Genomic DNA, 6,790 nt, shown 5'->3' with positions numbered 1-6,790 from the left:
AGTGGCAGGCTTTTTTTCTGTATTGGGCAGGTCTGGAGACTGAAGGCAGAAGTCTGAAACACCACTTCAGTGAGAATTAGCACATGTTCCTGCTAGTTAAAATCTACTGAGGAACTATAATCTTCTTAGCAGGAATCCTGGGCTCAAATTTATAGAGCAGAAGTAATAGTAAAACAGATAAGTAAAATCCTAGTTTAATTGTGGGGATCTAGTAAAATATCTTAGAACTGCTGCCTTAAGAAATTTATAATTTCATGTGGTACTTAGAAATTAATGCTGTGAAAAAAATGAGATGTTCATTAAATAACATAATTTCTTCTGGCATGCCTATGTTCAAAATATTCTTTTCAATCATTGTGGTCCGGAGCATATTCGATAGTATTTTGTCCTCTGCAAGAGCATTATGTGCCTTTAACAGCTGTGCTATCCCTCCAGCCCACAATTATTTATTTATTTATTTATTTATTTATTTAATTTTAAAGCCAATAGAAAGTGAAGAAAATTGATCAGGTTGCTACCAAAAATGTTTTAAATGAAAAGTACATCACATGTAGTTCAATCCATGTCCTCTTGGCTTTGAGTCTCGGTTACTTGTTCCCATTGGGCATCTCCCCACCTTCAGCTCTGTAGCTGATGTCTTATCTCCAGCTACGCTCTCTCAACTTAGAAGGGACATAAGAGAGTTTGAAGGCAACATTTATAAAGTGCGATTATCGTGAATGATAAAGCAGGAGTCTGTGGGGCTTTCCTACACCTTGAAGTAATCTTTCTTGAGAAGAAAACACGCGTTTTCTACTACTTATTTTGAAATTAAATTCTTTGGTGACTATCTGGAATGGGTGAGGGGAGGAAGACTAATGGGGAGTGGTGGTGGGTGCAGAAAGAGGGAGACAAATCAGAACAGTGTACAATGTTTCATAGATATGAAAATGTCATGATGAAATCTGCTTTTGTGTGTGAGCCAAAAAATAAAAAATAACCTAAAATTAAATTTAAAAAATAAAATAAAAAGAATTATAAACATTTCCTATGGGAAGAAACCACATACTAAGGACAGATTGTTCTAGAAATAGAACTCAAGAAGACTCTGTGACAGACAGCATCATCAAACTCATGAAGATTGCTAACTGGACTGGGAATTCATGGGGGAGAGGAGCTGATAATTCTGAACTGATTTGGTAAAGAGTATCATGTCAGCATTAGAATAAAATGGAAGTATGAGTTGATAATAAAGTGATTTTAGGACTCATCAGCTGTGACTGTTCTGGAGTGGGATGCTAGTTTTGGCAACAGCTGCTATTATTTTTTACTCTAATAAATGTTTATAAATTATTTTGAATATCTTTTATCACTTTCTGGAGTGACTTACAGTGTGAGTTTAATTTTGGCAAATTTATGGATAAGACTGTGTAGGAGGAAGTGTACAGGACAAGAAAAACAGCAGTATGTCTACATGCAGAATAAATGTCTTTGGTTCTGGCTGCGGTTCACAATAAATAAATCCCTGTGCTTGAAGAATATGCTAGAATATGGAGTTCTGATTCAAAATGGTGTTGACTTGCAGCTCTGTATTTAACATTTCATAACTTCCAAATAAATCAAATGAGTGTACAAAAAAGGAGATGAGCAGTAAATGGAGGCTGTGCTGTGTGCTGCTACTGACTCAGAGTCCAGTTGATACCACTCAGAAAATGAGGCATCTGCTTTTCCTTCCACAGCTGGACTCTATTCCCATCTGCTGACAAACCTCTATGACCTTGATAACATCTCCTGCAGCCAAAGAGCTAATCCCAGAGATCAGCTGGCAGAAAGACACTTTCATTTCAATACTGTGTATGGGCTCTCCAACAACCATGAAAAGCTACTGCAGCCGAGCATAAGCACAGGAAGAAAGCTGGTAGCCATGAGGATTCTGCTTGTTTGTGAATTCCATCGATTTATATTCCAGAAAGGTAGACACCAGATAGAGGAGGAAGTCTTAAGAGGAGAGAGGCACATTAGTTGAAAGCCTAGGAATTAGATTGGAAATTATGCATGTCAATTAGCCCACAGCTATAGATCTGAAAAGAGAATTTGATCACTACATAATCAGGGTAAAAGCAAGAGCAGTGGCACTTCACATACTCTGTGTCTGGAAATATTTCACTTTCCTAACCAGTCGTTGCTTAAACAATGTTCCTAGAACAATTGTCAGCTAGGCCTTGTTCTAGGCAGTGCTGAGTAAAGATAAGAAAACCAATATGGGTTCATTTTCAGTAATGGGAATCAACTGAAAAATGACAAACACAGACTAAATGTGTAAACCTAGCATGTGAAGATAAGTCAAAGGTTCTGCTCAACCTTGGCTGGCTTCACTTGGAAGCATGGAAGAAATGTTTCCTCTGTGTTGACCCTCCTCTTAGTAGACTGGGCATTGGTTCAAGTCCATTTGATGGGGTCTCCATGGTTTCCTTGATCAAGACAACAGGTGACTCACCACAGTTGCAGGACATTTTGAGAGATGCTCATAGTCCCCTGGAACTTAGCTGACCTAGGAGGGCAGGGATCTTAGGTTTTTTTTAAATATTTTATTTATTATTTTTATTTCATGCATACGCGTGTATCACCTGCATGTAGGTAAGTGCACTTGTGTCATGCAATGGCCTGGGAGGACAGAAGAGGCTGTTGGATCCCCTGGAACTGGAGTTATGGACAGTTGTTAGCTGCCATGTGGGTTCTGGGATTCAAACCTGGGTCTTCTGCAAGAACAGTCAGTGTTCTTAACTGCTGAGCCACCTCTCCAGCCCGGATCTTAGGTTTTCTGTGCATATCTACTGAGTTTGTTTGGATTTGTACTCCTCTGAATATTCCAATTAATTTATGAAATTATATCTGGATTTTTTTTTTTAGTAGATATGACCTATGTTTACACATTTAGTCTGTGTTTGTCATTTTTCGGTTGATTCCCATTACTTAAAATGAACCCATATTGGTTTTCTTATCTTTACTCAGCACTGCCTAGAATAAGGCCTAGCTGACAATTGTTCTAGGAACATTGTTTAAGCAATGACTGGTTAGGTCCCAAGCCCATGTGACCCCTGAGGAATAGATCCTGAAACGGCCTTAAGAGTAAAAATAAATTGGTTTATCTGGGCCAACTGTATGGCCTTAAACACCCAAAAGGAAAGTATAACCAAAGATTAAAGGGGTCAATATAATTTTTTAAGAGTCTATGTATATAGCTAAAGGCTACATAACAAGAAACAGTGCTAGACAGGAGATACCTTCCTTTGAGTTGTTGGCCAGTGTGGCCCAAGAGACTCTCAGGCTACTGCCCCAGCCCTTGATGGCCTCCTAAAACTTGAAGGTAAGACCCTACTGCTGAAGACAGAACATACTTCGGACACAGAATTAGGAGCTATAGACCTGCAACTCACCTGAAACCACTTCTCCTAAAGGCTAGATCTCATAGCTTTCGAGAGTGCTATGAAGGTGCCAAGGGAAAACATCAATGGATGATCCGACACGAGCTTCCAGACCAAATAATCGCATCAATGGCAAGCACAGAATACATCATTGTTGCAATAGTGGCACTTTTATCATGGGGCAATTGACAGCTACCTAATTTGATTAAAAGCCCACTCAAAGGGAGGACACTCAAGTGTGTACTGTAAACATAACCTAATACACATGGTTGGAGTGGTCATAGATCTTAGCACAAATCCCAATACTGTTACATCGTTAGACTATTGTGATTTCTTACTATTTGCAAAATATGTAGCCTTATATTTATAGACAAATATCCCAGTCGCCACTAATCAAAGAAGCTCATTTTTCACCAGTCAGAGACTATTGCCAAGTACCACAACTGTCACACATGGAAATTAACAATGAATACCCAAGGCTAATGGACACATCTACAATGCAACTTCTACACTTAAGGCTTGTGGAATATAGAGCAGGGATAAAGAAGAGGACTAGTGAATTTCTCAGTTCTCAATAATGAAGCTCCCTTATGCAGCAGAGGGCTAAATAATTTTAAAAAAAGAAAAATAAGAAAACATAAAAAGAAAAAAATAATAAAATATTTTTTTAAAAGATGAGATAAGATATTGAAATAAAAAGGCATTACAGATTGCAGAGATGAAGAGGAAAAAACAAAGCTTGACGACTCCAATATGCATTCAGAATAGTGAATGACAGATCAGCATGTGCATGGTGGTATTTACAAGGGAGAGACCAGGACCAGAGATAACAGAAATGTTATCTGAGTGACCTAGAGATTTAAGAACCCACTGCATTCTAAATAGATGCTGAAAATCACACACACACACACACACACACACACACACACACACACACGTAAACATCGTGGTTTTAGGATTTGAATTATAAAAATAAAGAAAAAATTTCACTATTAGTATGGAAAATCCATTTCCTTTTATGTAGCAAAACCCAGATTGGCTTCAAATACTTTTATTTGTCAAATTCTAAATGATAAAGAAGTCACATCTAAAGATTCTCTAAAAGAAAAATATTATAGTTCAAGAATTTTATACTAAAGTAAGTTGATTTTCATGTATGCCCAAAAAAATTTCAGATAGGGAGGAGTTCAAAACCTTGGAGTTTTTTGTTTGTTTGATTTTTTAGAGAATAATTGGTTCTACCACCATTTAAGAGTTGAAAGAAAACTGGGTGTTTAAGTATTGAGATGTGATAGAATGACCATTATAATGTAGGTGTTGGGCTGGGAAAATGGCTCAGCCTGATGACCTGAGTTTGATCCCTGGATCCCACATGGTGGAAATAGAGAACCGACTACCAGAAGTTTCTCTGACCTCCCCCACTCCACCCCACCCCCACAGAGTGGCATATGCACACTGGCATACTCCCACATACTCTCTCACACACAGTAATAATCAATAAAGAAATAATAATTCAAAAATGAAATGAGGTACAAATGCCCAAGCATTAAAGACAAATAAAACTAAAAAGAAGAAAACAACAGAGAATATTAATGACACCGAAAGTCAAGTTTCAGAATAAGTTATATTGGAAAACCTACAAACACAATGACAAAGACCAAAGTACAGAAGGTGCTAACTGCCAACACCACAAAGCTGGACCAACAGCACAGATCCCACAGACATTAAAGGACTTATTTAAGAACACCACAGTAATTCTACCAATAAAAATTCAACAATTTAGATGAAATGACCAAATTCCCAGAAAATCACAACTACCAAAACTTAAGCACGAAGAACTAATCTGATTAGTTCTGTATCTTTAAACTGAATGTAAGTGAAATGAAACAGAGAAAAGAAATAAACAAACTGAGCATGTCATTTAAATCTTGTCCCAAAATAGTTTCAAACCTGTACAGTTTCATTTGTAAATTATAACATTTAAAGATGAAATAACATTTAAAAATTTAAAGGTCTAAGTAATTTCTCCCAAAAGATAGAAACAAACACTCCCTAAGTCATGCAGTCAATGCAGCTCAGCATTAACCAGATCCCAAACTTGACAAAGATGGTGTAAGAAAGGAAAAATGAGGCTGTAGAGTGGTTCAGTGGTTAAGAGCACTGGTTGCTCTTGCAGAGGACCTAGGTTCAATTCCTAGCTCCCACACGGCAGCTAACAACCATCTATAACTCCAGTTTCAGGGGATTTGATAGCCTCTTCCGACCTCCATGGGCATTGCAGGACATGGGTATACCTACATACATGTAGGCAACACACTTGTTACACATGAAATAAAAATAATAAATAAAAATATTTTAAAAGAGAAATGAAAACTAAAGATATGAGCCTTCATGAACAGCTGTATAAACTCTGGGCATGGTGGCACATGCCTTTAATCCCAGCACTCAGAAGGCAGAGGCAGGCAGATCTCTGTGAGTTCAAGGCCAGCCTAGTCTACATAGTGAGTTCCAGGACAGGCTGGGAACTATGTCTTTCCCTGTCTCAAAAAGACCACACACACACACACACACACACACACACACACGCACGCACACGCACACATGCACGCACGCACACACGAACACATACAAAAACCCCAAAATGAAGTCATATAAAAATTCTCAACAAAACATTAGCAATTAATTTTTAAAAATTGTAAAAGGACAAATACAAATGAGATTATGTTGGAAATACATGGCAGGGCATCCAAAAATCAATCCATCACATAAACCCACTAAAGAATAAAAGCTACATGAGCATACATCAACTGCTACAATGAAAACATTTGACAAAATTGAACACAATAAAGCTTCCAGCTAATAAGTAAGTTCAGCAAGATCACAAGACACAAAATTAATACATAAAAACCAACTGCTGTTTATTAACAATCAGCAATTGGAAACTACAACAAAAACCCACAACATTTTGCCATTTAAGTAGCTGAAAGGGAGGAAGAAATGCTTAGAAGTAAATGAGACAGACAAGACCTGGGCGGGATCACCAGTATGTTAAAAGCCTCATGTCCATTGATGTTTTCCCTTGGCACCTTCATAGAGCTCTCCAAAGCTATGAGAGCTAGCCTTCAGGGGAAATGGTTTCAGGTCAGTTGCAGTTCTATTGCTCCAAATCCTGTGATGGACTCCTTTATTAAACTTTACCCACCCAAAGCTCAGGGATCATCATGGAAATGGGGGCAGAAAGATTGTAAGAGCCAGGGAGGAGGTGCATGGCCATATGGAAACAGAGTCCTACAAGCTCCTGGGACCCTGCTCATATAAATCTACAGCAATAGTGTCAGTATATGCAAATTGCATGCAAACTCTGGCAGGCAAAAACCAGCATAGAA

The sequence above is a fragment of the Nannospalax galili genome, unplaced genomic scaffold (assembly GCF_000622305.1).
Source record: "Nannospalax galili isolate Female #2095 unplaced genomic scaffold, S.galili_v1.0 scaffold1384, whole genome shotgun sequence".
NCBI lineage: Eukaryota > Metazoa > Chordata > Mammalia > Rodentia > Spalacidae > Nannospalax > Nannospalax galili.
Note: the sequence above shows the minus strand (reverse complement) of the source record.